At 42.6% G+C, this 19434-nt stretch overlaps 1 pseudogene; it reads right to left on the bottom strand.

Annotated features, from left to right (window-relative positions):
• The window catches only part of LOC115114319 (thymocyte selection-associated high mobility group box protein TOX-like), a 57640-nt pseudogene that overhangs the window by 33564 nt on the left and 4642 nt on the right, over positions 1-19434 (bottom strand).

The following is a 19434-nucleotide window of genomic DNA, read 5'->3' as shown; positions in this document are numbered from 1 at the left end:
AATTAACCCTGTAACCATGTGGAATTAAACCTGTATCCATGTGTAATTAACCCAGTAACCATGTGGAATTAACCCTGTAACCATGTGGAATTAACCCTGTAACCATGTGGAATTAACCCTGTATCCATGTGGAATTAACCCTGTAACCATGTGGAATTAACCCTGTATCCATGTGGAATTAACCCTGTAACCATGTGGAATTAACCCTGTAACCATGTGGAATTAACCCTGTATCCACGCAGAATGAATGGGTCAAAAATCAACGTTCATCCAATTATGGCAAAGTGAAACCATGACATCAGGTTGTGTAGCTAGGTAGAACTGTAAATCTAACTGGGAAGAAAATAAAAGCTCTCTAACAACCCAACCATTTAGCGGCTTCATTGATTAGGCTGCAACAAGGTTTAAACGCTCTGTTTACATGTTATAATAGTCCCTGATTACGGTGGCAACTGATAGCAGGCGCTAATTTAGCGACGCGCCGGCGTAAAAGTGTTTAATTAAGACTTGAAACAAAAGCACGGGGAAGAGTAATTAACCCACCTGGTTGGTTGGCACAAAGTCCAGGCCAGCCTCTGGCATGCCCAGGAACATGGTCTCACTGTTGTACTGCAAACACACAGACAACACAACAACACAGTTACAATGTTGTTCACTTCATTTTGGGTATATGAGTAGGAGAGTTAGAGAGGGAGATATAGAGGCAGAGCGAGAGAAAGAGAGAATGAAAGAGAGATAGAGAGAAAGAGACAGAGAAAGAGACGAAGAGGAAGAGAGAGAGAGAGGAAGAGAGGGAGAAAGAGAGATAGAGACAAAGAGAGAGAGAAAGAGAATCAGCGATAGAGACGAATAGAGAGAAATAGAGGGGTGGAGGAAGTGGGAGGAAAAGAGAACATTATATTAGCTATGAAAACTGATGTTTTCCTGCTGTTGTCTTCCCTTTGAAGTCCTCATCCTTATCGACTTGAGATGTCAGCGATTTGAAGCAATTAGCACACTAGTAATTACAAGCCACAAAGGAAAGGCTTTTATGAAATCCTTTCATGTGCAATCTGTTATAAAACAGAAAAGGCCCTGTGTCTGTCTGTCTGTCTGTCACGCTGCATCTCCACTTACACTACACTGCTTTGAGTTAGTGAATCACCAAACACACACACACACAACTGGAGAGGCGCAAAATACAAGAGCACTGTGTTTCTGTGATTCAGTGCATATTGTCCAGTATGAATTCATTCAGTCTAACCAAGGTGTTGGCAGTGCTCCAGTTTGTATTTACATACTGCATTGTCCTTCATTTCCCTCTATCCCCTTCTCTCTTAACATCTGGGATCTCTTAGTTAAGGCTGACTTCTGACACATTATTAGACAACTCGCCAAACAAATAAGCTCTTTCTCTTTTGATGTCAGTATGAAATGGGTCTGTAGTAGGGAACTGTTTTGAATCCCCAGCCCAGAGTGTTTAACTAGTTCTCTCTCCCGTTATCCTAAGTGTGTTTTAGCAGAGTCAATGATGAAGGAGTCGTGAAGGACCAGCTGTATGGGAAACCTGGGAAATTAACGTGTTTTGCTACAACTCCACTCAGTGTTAAAGTAGATCTTAACTGTGCCTGACCACAAATGGCTTCCAACAGACTGCTATTTAAAGAAATAAACCACAGGGAATATCACCTGAAAGGGATTAGTTCATATCAGAATTGGATACAAGATACAGAGTTGTGATTGGTTCTAGGACAGGTTTAACATGAGCTGATTGGACAACCTCAGCAGTAGCATCCTGTTCTAACCATCCCGTTCGCCTGTTCTACAAGGGACCACACTGTTCGTACAAGAAGCTACCTTTAGAAAAAGAACAAGAAAAAAGTGAAACCCATCCACGCAGGTAGACACTGGACAAACGACTGTTTTCCATTTGCCAGCTGTCACACCGATGCAAATGAGCGATCGGATGACAAAAATTAACAAAAAGCCAAAACAGGGTGTCATGGCTGACCTCTTGTAACCCGATTCCCCTCTATCTCTCCACACAGTTTAGACTGGAGCGTCTGTCTGGCAGTCCAAGGAAAGGGGAGTCATAGGGTTAGGAACACAGACACTCATTTCTCAGAATGAACCCACTCCTTTGCATTATGAATGATTACATGGAACAGCTGCATGTGTCCATGGAACATGAAACAGACTCGCAACGGCAGCACTGGAAAAACAATCTATACTGAGCATAAAAAGTGTTGGTCCTATTTTTCATGAACTGAAATAAAAGATCCCAGAAATGTTTCATCCGCACAAAAATAGTATTTCTCTCAAATTTTGTGCACACATTTGTTTACATCCCTGTTAGTTAGCATTTCTCCTTTGCCAAGATGATCCATCCACCTGACAGGGGTGAAATATCAAGAAGCTGATTAAACAGAATGATCATTACACAAGTGCACCTTGTGCTGGGGACAATAAAAGGCCACTCTAAAATGTGCAGTTTTGTCACACAGCACAATGCCACAGATGTCTCAAGTTTTGAGGGAGCGTGCAATTGACATGCTGATGCAGGAATGTCCAACAGAGCTGTTGCCAGATCATTTCATGTTAATTTCTCTACCATAAGCCGCCTAGAATTTGGCAGTACATCCAACCGGCCTCACAACCGAAGACCACGTGTAAACACGCCAGCCCAGGACCTCCACATCTGGCTTTTTCGTCTGCAGGATCGTCTGAGACCAGCCAACCGCACAGCTGATGAAACTGAGGAGTATTTCTGTCTGTAATAAAGCTCTTTTGTGAGGAAAAACTCAAACTCTGATTGGCTGGGCCTGGCTCCCCAGTGGGTGGACCTATGTCCCCCCCAGACCCACCCATGGCTGAGCCCATGCCCAGTCATGTGAAATTCATAGATTAGGACCTAATGAATTTATTTAAATGGACTGATTTCCTTCGATGAACTACAACTCGGTAAAATCTTTGAAATTGTTGCATGTTGCACTTATATTCTTGTTCAGTGTATATAAGTTGTGTGAGACTTGACTCTCTCGCAGATTATAACATGTGCTCAGAGTGTTCTCAACAAAAGTGTTTTTTTCTCTCTCTCTCTCTCTCTTTCTCTAACATTCTCTCCCTCTCTCTTCCTCTCACTCCCTCCTCTTCTTCCATAAAGTTACATAAGGATGGAAGTGAAGTGTAAACTGTAGAGCATTGCCAACATAAACACCCAAGCTAATAAACCAATACATTGACATGCTGTGAGACCACACAAACACACGGGGAGCGCTACTTTTGTTAGCCTTAGTGACTTACACCACTGTTAGATAAACCCCAGATGTGTTCTGCTGTTCACAAATAGGCCAACAGCAATGCAACGCTAACAAGTAGGGCATATACAGTTGAAGTCAAAAGTGTACATACACCTTAGCCAAATACATTTCAACTCAGTTTTTCACAATTCCTGACATTTAATTCTAGTAAAAAATGCCCTTAGGTCAGTTAGGATCACCACTTTATTTTAAGAATGTGAAATGTCAGAATAATAGTAGAGACAATGATTTATTTCAGCTTTTATTTCTTTCATCACATTCCCAGTGGGTCTGAAGTAAACATGCACTCAATTAGTATTTGGTAGCATTGCCTTTAAATTGTTTAACTTGGGTCAAACGTTTTGGGTAGCCTTCCACAACCTTCCCACAATAAGTTGGGTGAATTTTGGCCCATTCCTGCTGACAGAGCTGGTGTAACTGACATTTTCTATGGATTTGAGGTCAGAGCTTTGTGATGGCCAGTCCAATACCTTGACTTTGTTGTCCTTAAGCCAGTATGCTTGGGGTCAGTGTCCATTTGGAAGACCCATTTGCAACCAAGCTTTAACTTCCTGACTGATGTTGCTTCAATATATCCACCTATTTTTCCTCCCTCATGATGCCATCTATTTTGTGAAGTGCACCTGTCCCTCCTGCAGCAAAACACCCCTACAACATGATGCTGCCACCCCCGTGCTTCATGTTTGGGATGGTGTTCTTTGGCTTGCAAGCCTCCCCCTTTTTCCTCCAAACATAACTATGGTCATTATGGCCAAACAGTTATATTTTTGTTTCGTCAGACCAAAAAGTACAATCTTTGTCCCCATGTGCAGTTGAAAACCGTAGTCTTGCTTTTTTATGGCGGTTTTGGAGCAGTGGCTTCTTCCCTGCTGAGCGGCCATTCAGGTTATGTCCATATAGGACTTGTTTTACTGTGGATATAGATACTTTTGTACCTGTTTCCTCCAGCATCTTCACAAGGTCCTTTGCTGTTGTTCTGGGATTGATTTGCACTTTTCACACCAAAATACATTAATCTCTAGGAGACAGAACACGTCTCCTTCCTGAGTGGTATGACGGCTGCGTGGTCCCATGGTGTTTATACTTGCATACTATTGTTTGTACAGATGAACGTGGTATCTTCAGGCATTTGGAAATTTCTCCCAAGGATGAACCAGACTTGTGGAAGTTTACCATTTTTTTCAGAGGTCTTGTCTGATTTCTTTTGATTTTCCCATGATGTCAAGCAAGGAGGCACTGAGTTTGAAGGTAGGCCTTGAAATACATCCACAGATACACCTCCAATTGACTCAAATGATGTCAATTAGCCTATCAAAAGCTTCTAAAGCCATGATATCATTTTCTGTAATTTTCCAAGCTGTTCAAAGGTACAGTCAACTTAATGGATGTGAACGTCTGACCCACTGGAATTGTGATACAGTGAATTATAAGTGAAATAATCTGCCTGTAAACAAATGTTCAAAAAATTACTTGTGTCATGCACAAAGTAGATGTCCTAACCAACTTGCCAAAACTATAGTTTGTTAACAAGAAATTTGTGGAGTGGTTCAAAAATGACCTAAGTGTATGTCAACTTCCGACTTCAACTATATAACCCCTGACCTCTATGACAATTGGCAATATCTCATCCTGCCCATTGACTCAGATAAACCAATAGATGCTCTTTGCTGTCAACTCTAAAGAGCTCCCATTGGGTTGCAGTAGGATATGATGGATAGTGTCGGTGCATGATACAGTAACCCATTGTTTAGCTCAGGAGCCGTGTTCCTCCCAACACTAATAGTCAGTCAATCAAAGTGGCCATAGTCGCTTCAGTGTCTCCTCTCACAGCCTCTTTGCAAGATACCGTGTTAAACGATGTTGCACCGTGGGTGTGGCACCTTCGTCATCAATCTACAGTTATCTCAAATATACAGTAAACATTGTAAAAGGCAAACTAGAGACTAACCCAAGCAGAGTAGACTAGACTACGCCATTGAGCGAGGCGAGAGAAACCATCTGATCTGAATGCATTTCTTTTGAGCATTTGGGTCATTACTGTGATGTTTATAGCCCCTGACAGCTCTTGTAGATTCTAGTTTTTATTGGATGCCGTATATTGACCCCTTTGTCAAATTGGCTTTATCCATTTGCTTTTTCTGGCGCACGATGATATGTGCCGAACTGACAGATCTCCTGCTCGCTGATACATACTGTAATGAAATAGAGCGAGTTCTATTTTCTGCCTCTGCACCTGTGCTCTTTCCTTTATTGCCTGGTTGTACTCGATAGGCTCCTGTGACGCAGATGGGCACGGGGTAATCTCTTTTATCGTTAAAGTCGTTTTGGTCATGGAGGTGTGGAGGAGAAAAGTGTCTGATTAAATGTAGTGACAACCACAGAAGAGAGTTTCCTATCATGGAAGCTACGCTAACTCGCTAGTTCGCTAACCCTCTTTTTCAGTTTCGGGCAAACAGACTGATACAGACGACATTACTGTCCCCTGTCTAGAATATCATTGACAAAGTCAGGGAGAAAAAGAGTGAGAGAGAAAAGAGAGAAAAAAAGTGGATATTGTGGTGATTGTCATTTTCTTTCCATCTTACGTGTTAAGATGTGAATCAAACAGCGGAACCTATTTCACTCTTCATCAGTTTTGCTCTGAGAAGCCGGAGAAGAGGAAAATAAAACCAAATCATGAGAAGATCCTGTATTCTGAGAGCTTTTGTGTGGCAACTAAAGGCTTATCTTATAATAAAACATGTCCCTATATGCAGTGGATAGCAATGCAGTTCTCCTGCTAGGGCTGTGTCGGTCATTGAACTGTTGATGACGGTAATTGGCAGGCCAAATGACCGCGGTCTCCCTCATAACCGTTCGACTAGCAACAAAACTATTTACATGTTTTATTTGTTTAGATGCACATTTTCTCCTCTCCTCCGCTCCTGACTGCGTGTGCTGCCATAGAAATAGAATGGATAAGTCAACGATGGCATAGTGGGTGGACTGGCGGTCATTGCGAGTGTACCTATATGAGCAAAGCAGGAAGTAAAAGCAAGAAGTAAAAGCAGGAAGTGTGACATCAATCTGTGCTGTGATTTGTTGATTCAAAAAAACTCAACCGCACGAATGCCTGGCCGTCCCTTCTTCGGTCAGCGGTTTTAAAACAAATGGTCATTTCATTTTAATGACGGTCTTCATCCAAAACCGTCAGTTGCACGGTTATACAGTAATTGTGCCAGCCCTAGTGATGACACCCAAAGCTTGTGAAAATTAGACCTGGAGGTCAACATTATCTCGAAAACCCTTTATTTTGCTTTATGCACACATGTCTTTATATATCAAATATATTATCGTAGTGTCTTGACATACTATTGCAGCATGCAAGCATTTTTCCCCCCAAAATAAAGATCCTATTCAGATCACCAATACATTCCATTCAACACTGCAAATGTGTGTGGTTTTTCTCTCTGTCACTCTAACATCACAGTGGGCTCGATCTGATAGTGTTTCATTTCTACTATCACATTGTGGCTGTGTGGGGAGTGCTGTTGATATCAGGTAGGCCTACCCTATGAGGAGCATGGCTGGTTTTGTTGTCAAACCAAATTACACACACTTTCTCTGTGGATAAACCCTAGTCTGAATAACAAGCAGCTAGCTAAGTGGGTCAGGGTCGCCAGAGAGAGAGAGAGAGAGAGAGAGAGAGAGAGAGAGAGAGAGAGAGAGGAGGGGAGGGGGGAAGTGGGTAGGGGAGGAGAGGGGTCAGAGGGAGACAGAGGGAGAAAGAGGGGAGGAATTGAGAAGGAGAGGGAAGGCATTGAGAGAGAGGAATAAGGAGTAGAGTGGGGAATTAAAGAGGAACGGGAAGAGAGAGGGAGAAATAAATAGGCAGAGAGGAATAGAGAGAGGACCCCGGTAGAGTGAAAAAGAGAGAGAAAGAGGGGGGATGAAAAAAGAGAGAGGGGCGGAGGACGTAGAGAGAGAGTAAAATGGGGAAGGAGTGTTGTATCTCTGTTTCTGCTCCCCAGTATTCAATATCAAGAGTGGCAGTCATCTTGGACTCCAAATCACAGCCCTGATGAACAACCTTTGTCTGTGGAGCATTACATCTCCAAGTGATCTCTTTTTCCACTTCTCCCTCTCCCTCTCTCTCTCCCTTCTTTTTTCCAAATGGCAATTTGGTGAGTGCCTGGAGCAGGGCTGAGTGTGTCTTCTTCTATGTCCCAGCACTGTAATGTATGACTGTAACAGTCAGGCCGAGCCCTGCTGTGGCTCATATCACTGGGTAGAGGGAGAGAGAGGGGGGAGTAGGGACTCAGGCCTATATAAATCATAGCCTGCTTCTGATTGAATTGGTAGCGTTTCCCTCTCTCTGGCACCGCCTCGTAAAGACAAGAGTGAGCGGTGTAAGGCGCTGTGTTTCATAGTGGTAAAAATACGAGTCTCTGTGGAGTTCGTTAAAATGACAGAGGATAAGGGGGTTTTAATGGCGAAAACGATAACGATGTTTAGTGTAATCAAAACATTCTGATGATTTAACGCCAGAGGTTTGAGATATGCCCTCGCACTTCAAGTCAGGATATGAAGCCTTCCTTTTCATCTGGGAAGAAGAAAATGTGGTTTTTATAGCGCCTTCATTTCATGAATGTTTTTCAGACCGTGCATAATCTAAGATAAATATTTGATTTGCTTGTTTGCTCTTGTAACTGCAACACATTTATTTCCTATTTTACTGTTATAAACGCTGTAGTGTGAAGAACCACACTGTGCAGCGTGTTTAGAACAAGGTAAAGTTAATCAGTCTATCTCAGGATGCTACAGCTGAAAGGTAGGTCAGGTTATTTCTAGCTCAACAAGTGTTTGTTGCGTGTTCTACTTTGAAGTGGTGGGGATGGTTTCTGTGCTACTTTATGCCATGGTACAACGTGCAGCAGTATGACAACAGAAAAGAACATGATCGCGAGCGCACACACAACCAAAAACAACTCAACAATTATATTTAATCACTCACAGTATGATGACACACAAGGCATGTTATATGTAACCACACAAACCTATTTATATGGTATACGCACTGCATTCAACTACACATCGCAAACACACAATCACTACTTTGTACAATGACAAAGAACAAATGCAAACCCATGGGACCTGATAACAGACTAGTAACTGAGCTGTCATTTCAGCCATTGTGTTCCCCCCCCAACATAACCCTGTGTCAAAGTCCCATTATGTGAATCTAAAATCTAACCTCCAGACCAATTAATTCAGATGTTGGGCGAATCTTTCTCTTGGCAGAACGCCTTGCGCAATGCCTCATTAAAACATGAATCGGCATCCTTTCCAATTTAGACGCTCTCTTTCTCTCTTTCTCTCTTTCTCTCTCTTTCTCTCTTTCTCTCTTTCTCTCTTTCTCTCGCTTCATCTGTTGTCACACCTGATTAATGCCAAACAGGTCAAATGCTTATTAGATCATTAATGAGCAGTTTACAAGTCCCCAAATAGAACAAACTAGGCCTGGACGGACCCTACATTTCATCTACTCAATTCTAAAAAGTAAATAATTCCACCATCTGTTATGAATATCAAAACTCACTCTGCCAGTCTTGTTCAGTCATTAAGCTTTTAATCAGGAAATCACCATGGGACAATTAGGGAAGCATCTCCACCAGAATCAAGTGACTAATGCATCATTAAACCTGAGACCATATTGACAGACAGAGGCTGTTATGTATAATCTACTGTATGTCTGTTGGAGTAAATCATAAATTAAGAAAGATTGGGATACTCTAATAGAGAACCTGTGTTACATGGAGAGTGTTCTGTAACCTGTTCTATTAACTCATACGTCTAGAATGACATTGTATGCTGTAGTGCTCAGATTTCCCTTCACTAAGGGGTCGAGCCCGAACCATGAAAAACAGCCACCGATCCATTATTCTTCCTCCGCCAAACTTTACAGTTGGCACTATGCATCGGGGCAGGTAGCATTGTCCTGGCAGTCCGTCGGACTGATGGCGAAGTCTAATTCATCACTCCAGAGAACGCGTTTCCACTGCTCCAGAGTCCAATGGCGGCAAGCTTTACAGCCCTGCAGTCGACGCTTGGAATTTTGTGCGACTGCTCGGCCATGGAAACCCATTTCATGAAGCTCTCGGTGAACAGTTCTTGTGCTAACGTTGCTTCCAGAGGCAGTTTGGAACTCGGTAGTGTGTGTTGCAACAGAGGACAGGCGATTAATACGCGCTTCGTGCTTCAGCACTCGGCGGTCCCGCTCTGTGAGCTTGCGTGGCCTACCAATTCGCGGCTGAGCCGTTGTTGCTCCTAGACGTTTCCATTTCACAATATCAGCACTTACAGTTGACAGGGGAAACTCTAGCAGGGCAAACATTTGGCAAACTGACTTATTGGAAAGGTGGCACCCATGATAGTGCCACGTTGAAAGTCACTGAGAGCTTCAGTAAGGCTATTCTACTGCCAATGTTTGTCTATGGAAATTGCATGGCTGTGTGCTCGATTCTATACACCTGTCAGCAATAGGTGTGGCTGAAATAACCAAATCTTTGTATATGTGGTGTATGTGTCACTTCGACAAAGACATAATACTAGAGCAAATATGGGGCTCTCTGCTACAGGAAGTGACATAATTCCAAAAGGATACAGAAGGATATGAGACTTCATCATTGATGTTGCTGCTAGCAGCTATTCTTGAAGACAATTTAACTTGTGATGATCTTCATATGTGGTTCAGCCTAATCTACTTTAGTGAACTGACTTATTATAAGTCAGTCAGTATAGCTAAAGGGCAAAAAGTTAAATCTAATACCTCAGCTGCAATGAAGCCTTGACTAGCTAGTACCGCCATATTAGCTAGAGTATGACTAGTCCCTATAGCTAAGCATGAACTGAATCACACCTCTACTAGTGTCTCATTTACATACACACTCAGTGGACAGTTTATTAGGTACACCACCCCGTTCACGAAAATTGTTCACACCTACAGACAGTGAGTCACGTGGCCATGGCTTGCTTTATAAAGCAGGCAGCCGGGCATCGTGGCATTCAGTTACTGTTTAATTGAACATTAGAACTGGCAAAACGATTGACCTAAGTGACTTTGAGCGTGGTGTAATCATCGGTGCCGGGCCCGCCGGTTCCAGTACCTCAGAAACGCCCGGCCTCCTGGGCTTTTCACGCACGACAGTGTCGAGGGCTTCCCGAGAATGGTGCGACAAACAAAAAACATCCAGTCAGCGGCAGTTCTGTGGGCGAAAACAGCTCGTTGATGAGAGGTCGAAGGAGAATGGCAAGAATCGCGCAAGCTAGCAGTCGGGCCACAAACAGGCAAATAATGGCGCAGTACAACAGTGGTGTGCAGAATAGCATCTTGGAACACACAACTCGTCGGTCCTTGTCAAGGATGGGCCATTGTAGCAGACGACCACATTGGGTTCCACTCCTATCAGCTAAAAATGAGAAGAAGCGGAGCCAGTACGCACGCGATCACCAACACCGGACAGTTGAGGAGTGGAAAAACATTGCCTGTAGCATGACAGCGAGTTCAGACCTCAACCCACCAGAGCATCTTTGGGATGAGATGGAACGGGCTGTTCACAGCATGAATGTACCACTGTCTATTCTGCAGCTACTGCGTGAAGCTATCGCGTTCAGCATGGACCAACATCCCTGTGGAACATTTCTGACACCTTGTAGAATGCCCTGGAGAATTCACACTGTCCTGGAGGCAAAGGGGGGGGGGGTGGTCCGACCCAGTACTAGATGGGTGTACCTAATAAACTGGCCGGTGAGTGTAGGATGAGATTAACATATAGATAGGTACAATATAAACAGGAACAGACACAGATGTGATGAGACTCATTGGCGCTGTCAGACCGCGAGGAAGACAAACCCAGAGAGAGTACTATGCATCTGGGATAGCGTAGGCTACAACCACAGAACTGTGCTACGATAGGCTAGATAGCTAGACTCGAATAAACAACGCTAAATATACTTTGATGTATAGCCGTCGAACTACTCAATTTAAACTGTATCCCAATCATTTTTAACACAGAGAACTGCCATAAGGAAGGTGGCATACACACGGAACACCATGGCATTCCATGGCATTAGGGACAACGATGCTAAACTAGTATAATTATATAACAATAAATAATACACGTCATTTAGCAGGCACATTTATCCAAACTGACCTTATATGTCTAGGGGCAATTTCATCCATAACATTTGACTCCTAGTCTCAAATAGACCAAGAATTTGAGTATTACACCTAATCGCTCCCTACACCTCAGGACCCGCCACTTCAGTATAGTAACCAGACTCCTTTGTTTGCACAGGGTTCTCCCTTTTTAACCTGGGTTTAATTACAATAGTGCAGCTGTTGCTGGTTTACACAGTGGGTAATATATCTGCCATGTCACCCTGCCTCCACGGCGCCTGCTGTTTGCGCAGGACAGAGTGCTTTACTCACGCTACAGCCATAGTACCTGTTACCATGGCGACTGTCCAGTACAGTACAGACTGTACAGACTGACTGTGCCTGTGGGAGTAGGGCGAAATAGCACCTCTGAGGTCAGTTTTGTGTTTTGGAGACTAAGGGTTGGGGTTAGGATATGGTGGAAAGTGCGCTGGTCCTAGATCAGTGCCGAAAGACAACTTTAGACCGATGTGTGTCTGTGTGGGACAGGACAGACATGAGCAGGGAACAGGCATTGTTGTTACTATGGGAACAGGACGGACAGTGTTATAAGGATGCAAGGCAGGTGTTATCATCAGATAGCACAGAGACCATAGCACCAGGAGTTTCCTGAGCACATAATATACAGTGCATTCGGAAAATATTCAGACGTCTTGACTTTTCCACTTTTTTTTAACGTTACAGCCTTATTCTAAAATGTATTAAATATTGTTTTCCTTTGTTCAATCTACAGACACTACCCCATAATGACAAAGCTAAAACAGGTTTTTAGATTTATTTTTTAATACATTTAGTAAACTTACACTTTACATAAGTATTCAGACCCTTTGCTATGAGACTCGAAATTGAGCTCAGGTGCATCCTGTTTCCATTGATCATCCTTGACATGTTTCTACAACTTGATTGGAGTCCACCAGACAGAAGCCACCCCTCAGTAAAAGGCACATGACAGAGCACTTGGAGTTTGCCAAAAGGCACCTACAGGACTCAAACCATGAGAAACAAGATTCTCTGTTCTGATGAAACCAAGATTGTACTCTTTGGCCTGAATCCCAAGCGTCACGTCTGAAGGAAGCCTGGCACCATCCCTACGGTGAAACATGGTGGTGACAGCATCATGTTGTTGGGATGTTTTTCAGCGGCAGGGACTGGGAGACTAGTCAGGATCGAGGGAAAGATGAACGGAGCAAAGTACAGAGAGATCCTTGATGAAAACAACCCTAAGCACACAGACAAGACAACGCATGAGTGGCTTCAGGATAAGTGTCTGAATGTCCTTGAGTGGCCCAGCCAGAGCCCGGACTTGAACCCGATGGAACATATCTGGAGACCTGAAAATAGCTGTGCGGTGACACTCCCTACCCAACCTGACAGAGCTTGAGAGGATCTGCAGAGAAGAATGGGAGAAACTCCCCAAATACAGGTGTGCCAAGCTTGTAGCTTCATACCCAAGAAGAGTCGAGGATGTAATCGCTGCCAAAGTACTGAGTAAAGGGTCTGAATACTTACGTAAATGTGATATTTCATTTAAAAAAAAATTGCAATACATTTTCACAAATGTCTAAAAACCTGTTTTTGCTTTTTGATTATGGGGTAATGTGTGTAGATTTATGAGGGGAAAAAACAATTTAATCAGTTTTAGAATAAAGCTGTAACGTAACAAAATGTGGAAAAAGTCAAGGGGTCTGAATACTTTCCGAATGCACTGTATTCTCTAGTCTGGAACAGACAAGGGAAAAGTCCAGGCCTTGGTGAATAACCTATATAGTAGATATGGGCAGGGCACAGACCTGGGTCGGTACATGTCATTTTGAGTCAGGAAAGGAATATTTCACCGGTAAATATGATTATCGTTTAAACCCCAAAATATGATTTTCCCTCCACATTTTGTAACATTTAGAATGCCCCACAACCAATAGCAAAAACCTATAAGCAGTCCCATATGAAAAGTTTAAAAAATATTGAATAGACAGCGAGGGAGAGTCCTTTACTAATGCATGGCTATGCATCTTTTCTTATGAGAGATTATTTTGTGTAGGGTAAGCCTGGTTAGGAAGAATTGTCAGGGTCTGGTCTAGCACTCCATACTAAACCACTGAGAGTCTCTGACTGATGCAAAACTAAATTGGATATGACTCAGCTGGTTTGCTAGTGGAATGCCCTTGATGTTAGTCCTCTCGCTCAGTTTCCTCCGATTTCCTTCTCTTCTCATGATAATATGCATTATGTTACTGTACATATTATTCTCAAATCGTATCCTGTGTTATATTGCCTAGGCACTGCATATAAATGCTTGCTTATTTGATTATGGCTGTAAATAGATATTGATGATGATGCCGGTAACATAGCGCACAGAGAATATGGCAGCCCAAGTAAACTGATTAGTCTACCATACGTTTTTACCAGGTAACTATAACTGAATAATACAAATCTGTCGAGCAAGGCGCTTAACCCTCATTTCTCCTGTAAGTCACTCTGGATAAGAGCTTCAGATATATTACTCAAATGTAAATGTAGAGAATATGGCAACCCAGTAAACCAATTACCTTACTTTTCCCCGGGTAACTAACTACTGCATAATAGTACGATAACAACCAGTTATACAGTGGTGCCACAGTAGGTGCCACAAAAATGTCTACCAATATATCAAAAAACATGGGTCTTCTAGCGTTTAAAACTGACGTGCAAGGGCGTGCGTCGCTTCAGAGCAGCAAAGTCGACCATCAGCTCTGAATTACTGCAGTTTCCCTCAAAGTCAAACATGCAATTACTCTCTCCACCACTGCTATTCTGGCTCGATGGTAAGTTCAAATACAGCTGTTCTCAGGCCACATACTGTATATAGTAGACTGAAAACACGCAGAGAAAAGACTGGAGGGAATTACAACTGCGTAGAATCGAGGAGGATAAGGGTACAGATATAGGGCTAGAGGTCAAACCCACCTCTTGACTTATTTAATGTGTACGTGGGAAGGACATTTATAAATGATCATTCGTTATAAATAGCGGACCGCTCTGTCTGTCTCTGTGTGGCTTGTAGTGGATACGAGAACTGCTCTGCAGTTGAATCTGTAATAGTAGCCTATCAAGACCTTATAGATTTACTGCATCCAAAGCTATCTGCTGTTGTTGGTATTGGGCTATTTGATAACAGTGGGCGGTGATATTTTCATTTAACTAGGCAAGTCAGTTAGGAACAATTTCTTATTTTCAATGACGGCCTAGGAACAGTGGGGTTACCTGCTTTATTCAGGGGCAGAACGACAGATTTCTACCTTGTCAGCTCGGGGATTCAATCTTGCAACCTTTCGGTTACTAGTCCAACGCTCTAACCACTAGACTACCTGCCCCCCGAATATGCTTATAGCATCAGAGTTGTCGATGGTACTATAGAATGCCAGCAATGGGCTATACAGTAAGCAATAAGGTCCACCTGCCTGAGTCATGAAACAAGATCTGACCTCCACATGCATGCACACGAACAGGTACGCACGCACAAAGGTCCTAAGATCAGTGAAGCCTGTACAGGCATCAAAAGGTGGACAGGTGCCACTTAAACACTTGGGTATAAAGGGCTGTGAGTGGGCAGCAGAGCCAAAAGGCCTTGGAGCAGGTGGAGGAGTCAGCGGAGGAAGGTCAGACACTCACACACACACTGAGACACACCACCCTTCACAGGACAATGGGAGACACACTATTGTTAAGGGTTTGCTCGCACGCACACACCAAACACACACGCACACATACGCCCACAAAGAACATTACACAAAGGATTATCCAGGCACACAAAACAAAGAGCAATTTGACAGAAAAAACACTAGCTAAGACAGTCATTATCTAAGAAGAAAGAAGATGCATAAATCATGGTTATGACAGGCAGTCTAAACACATGAAAGTAGCCAATAATGGTCATTGTAGTCGTCAATAATGGTAATACCATAATAAAGAAAATCTGACCATTTCTCCAAAAGCTCCAAACACCACAACAACTCACTCGATCCATCAACTATGAAAAAACGAGGGGGAGGGGGGGATTCTCTTAATTTGAAAATGATTGCAATATGTTTTGCTTGGAGAATAAACCAAACAATTAGGCAATACTAGATCCGTTATTCACGGCCCATCTGTTTGGACTGTATCAAACCAGGAGCCTAATCACTCATTCATATGTGGCCTATCTTTGGGCACACTCAAGCCAGGGAGGTGTGTGTGTGTGTGTGTGTGTGTGTGTGTGTGTGTGTGTGTGTGTGTGTGTGTGTGTGTGTGTGTGTGTGTGAGTGAGTGCGTGTGAGTGCATGATTGTTTGTGCGTGTGCGTTCCCGCATGTGTGTGTGTCTGCGCTTTTCGGCAGACGGATCTCTATCACCATTCGGTGCCAGGGATTCTCAGGGTACGATACAGACGGTAAAAACATGGCTTACCGCGCCAAACTGGAACCAACACTAGTCCAGATTTTATGATCATTATGTTCAGAGACTTAATTAGCTGATCCTTCGTCTCTGTAACACTCCATCACCACCAGCTCATTATGTAGGATTGAGGCAGTGGGTTTTGGATCAGATTTGACAGAAGTTGGAAGCTGTCCTTCTTTAAGCGTCATATGGTTGAGAAAACCATTACAGTCATTGGTGATATATTCAACACAGTCACTGAGATTGTAAACACACACTGGTGATTTTGACCACTGACTTTTCAACGTAATTAAAATGGCCGTAGCTCCACTCTCTGAGGGTGTCTCAGAGAGAGTTGGGATATGCGAAAAAAACAAAAAACATTTCCTATTCACACATGCGTATTAATACACACTTTTACATGTGTGAAATGGCACAAATAGAAGCACCCAGCAAATTCTTCTTCTTCTTATTATTATTATGTAGGGATGATGAATTTATGAATTTCACACTATGCCAAATCATCCATTCACTGTTATTTTCCAAAAGTTCTGACACTCATTGACCAGATCGATCTAACTCGATCTCTGCTAACGATCACAGACACAGTAGAAACAATTAGCCAGGTACCTCAGCCAAAAGGAAATGTACAGTACACTTTCCTTTGACCATTAAAAAACTATGTTCCAAATATAGTGCTAAAGACATGAGAAAATCATTACATCCCAAATCCATATTGAACCTGGTATGACATCACCAGGTGATGATTCAGTTCAGTTCCATTCTATGTCATGTTGTTCCATGAGTCACTCATCAAACAGCACTCAGAAACAAGCTGTCCTCCTATTCTAATGCTTAGCGGAAAAAGACAAACATGTCAGGCCACAAATGGATACGGACAAACAACCCAATTACCTCAGACGATGTACTAATCAGAATCAGATCAACGTCATTCTAGTTGTCGGATAGCAACCTGTCCTCTGTGTGCTCGCTTGCAAATGTGCAAGAATACATATGTCTGTGTATGTGTTTACAGTAGCACCACAGTTCCACATAGCCATTCCTCTGAGTTTCTCTATCTGCCAATAGGCACACATGATGCGCAATTAAATCATCTGCTGGCATTGGGCTAAAGCTGTCAATCAGAGGCCCGATGTCTTTCGACAGCGCCCAGTGAACCGTGGATCGCTGGCCGCAGCACAGGAACTCACAAGAGTCCCTGCTATTGTTACCAGCAAGCAGGAATTCAGCTGGCAATTAGGCCTGGCTTTTTAGGAAGCCCTCAGCCTAGTGCTCTGATGTAGCTAACAGAGAGAGAGAGAGAGAGAGAGAGAGAGAGAGAGAGAGAGAGATAGAGAGCTGACTCAGAGCTTTTCACTTGGCTCTATCCTACTGTGTGAATGTTTACAGTGTAACAACAGATTAGTGTTACGTATAGCGGGGCAATGTGGGAAAACTGTATGGAGGAGAAAAATAATATATACAGATGCAGGATCTTAATTTGACCCAGTTTACTACAGCAAGAAAATTATCCTGCAGCAACAGGAAATGTGAATACTTTTTTTGTAGACGCTGATAAATTGTTCGTTAGGGCAAATCAAGTCTGAAATGTCAAAGTGCAAATTGCAAACACTAAATAAACTTCATATTTGCATTTCCTTCTGTGCAGGAAAATTATCAGCAACAAAATAGTGATCAGATTAAGATCCTACATCTGTAGGACTATCAATATCACCAGGCACATGAATGACTTATGAAACCAGGCTCATTCTATTCTATTCTATTATATCCTATTAACGAAGGTAACAAAGAAATAAACATATAAGAAGCATACTACATGCAGGAAGGTAATGTGAAGTAATTATGTGTCAGAGTTGACCTGATATCATTACTCATGATGTTAGTAATGGGAAAAGCATCTGAGCAAAAAGAACAGCCAATGAGGTCCATTTGTCATGTGTGTATTCTGTACCATTACTTAAAGGGATACTTAAAGGGCAAATCGTGGACACCATTTTTATGTCACTGTGTCCAGTATGAAATCATTCAGAGGCAGTTTATTGAGCCAATGCTAACTAGTGTTAGCGCAATGACTGGGGGTCAATGCTAGCAGATAATCAAAAACTAGCAGATACCCATAGACTTACAGTGAATTTGTGAATTTTGATTAGGATCACCATTAGATAACTCTGTAACGTTAGCTAATCTTCCTGGGGCCCAACACCAATTAATAAGACATTACAAACAATTACAAATTCAGACTTCACAAACATTGAACAAGTAGACAATACAGACACTGAAGTCTGAAGTAGACACTGAAGATGCACTATTGTAAAGTGGCTGTTCCACTGGATGTCTTAAGGTGAACGCACCAATTTGTAAGTCGCTCTGGATAAGAGCGTCTGCTAAATGACTTAAATGTAAATGTAAGTCATTGTGCGAGCGCTAGTTAGCAACTTCCTTCAAACCGCACGCAGAGACATAAACATGGTGTCCTTCGAGTTAATCTGACTCTGGGGAAGAAGATAAAGGGCCTCATTACCAAAATCCTGAAGTATCCCTTTAAGGCTGAATAGTGTGCATGCACTTAGCATAGGTTAAGTGGGAGCATGGCATTTACATACGCTTACATAGACTCACAGTGCTTAGCAGCCAACACAACAGACATGTTGACAACATATGTGGGGCTATAAAAATCTAGGTTTGGTTGAGATGGTACGACTGAAGACGTTCACATACAACACGTTACTACAGAACTTGCATAAACCCTGCGTTTATGGGGAATCTGATCAAGACCGTAGTCCAAAATGTTTACTCCAGGACCAGGACCTATGTTCATGAGTGATGATCTAGAATCAGGTCCCCCGTGGCCATATAATCTTATTTGTTATGATCGAAAAGACGAAACTGATCCTAGATGATCAATTTTACACTGAGTCGCTTTATGAATAGGACTGAGGAGGATTCCCTCAAATTCTAAAGCTGTTTTACTTTAAACGTGTGCCTAGTACTAACTCCGTTAATACCACTAAAGCTTGATGGTCACCGGGCAGGGTTTTTACCTTACGGTTGGGTGAAGAGCTTAGTCTTACAACCAAACGTCTGTTGGGGATTGACCCAACCGCAGGAGTCTATAAACAAATGACTATGGTGAACAACATAAAGATGACTGACTGGGGCTGCACATCCATGAGTGGAGTTCGTAGTGTGACCATCAAGCATCCTGGTGTTTTAAATGATGTTCATGTATTTTATGCCCGTCATAGGCAGGATCCATTGATCCAGGTTTATTAGACAAAAGCAATATTGCAACAACAACAGATGTGCAACATGTGTCATGCAAACGGAAGATATAGGAGAAGCCTTCTAAAGATCGATTTTTTTTTTTTTGTAGGACCGGTGTGGATTTTTAAAATGTTGTCTAACCTTCTTTATTGCGATAAATGGTGACGGTAATGTGATGTCGTCGCATATAAACTTATAAAGCTCCACTCCACGTTTCATTTGAAATGCCTTACTGCTTAAAAAATAAAAATGTTCAACAACA

The sequence above is a fragment of the Oncorhynchus nerka genome, linkage group LG9b (genome assembly GCF_034236695.1).
Source record: "Oncorhynchus nerka isolate Pitt River linkage group LG9b, Oner_Uvic_2.0, whole genome shotgun sequence".
Lineage (NCBI taxonomy): Eukaryota > Metazoa > Chordata > Actinopteri > Salmoniformes > Salmonidae > Oncorhynchus > Oncorhynchus nerka.
The sequence above is the reverse complement of the archived record's forward strand: the minus strand, read 5'-3'. Positions and strand labels throughout refer to the sequence as shown.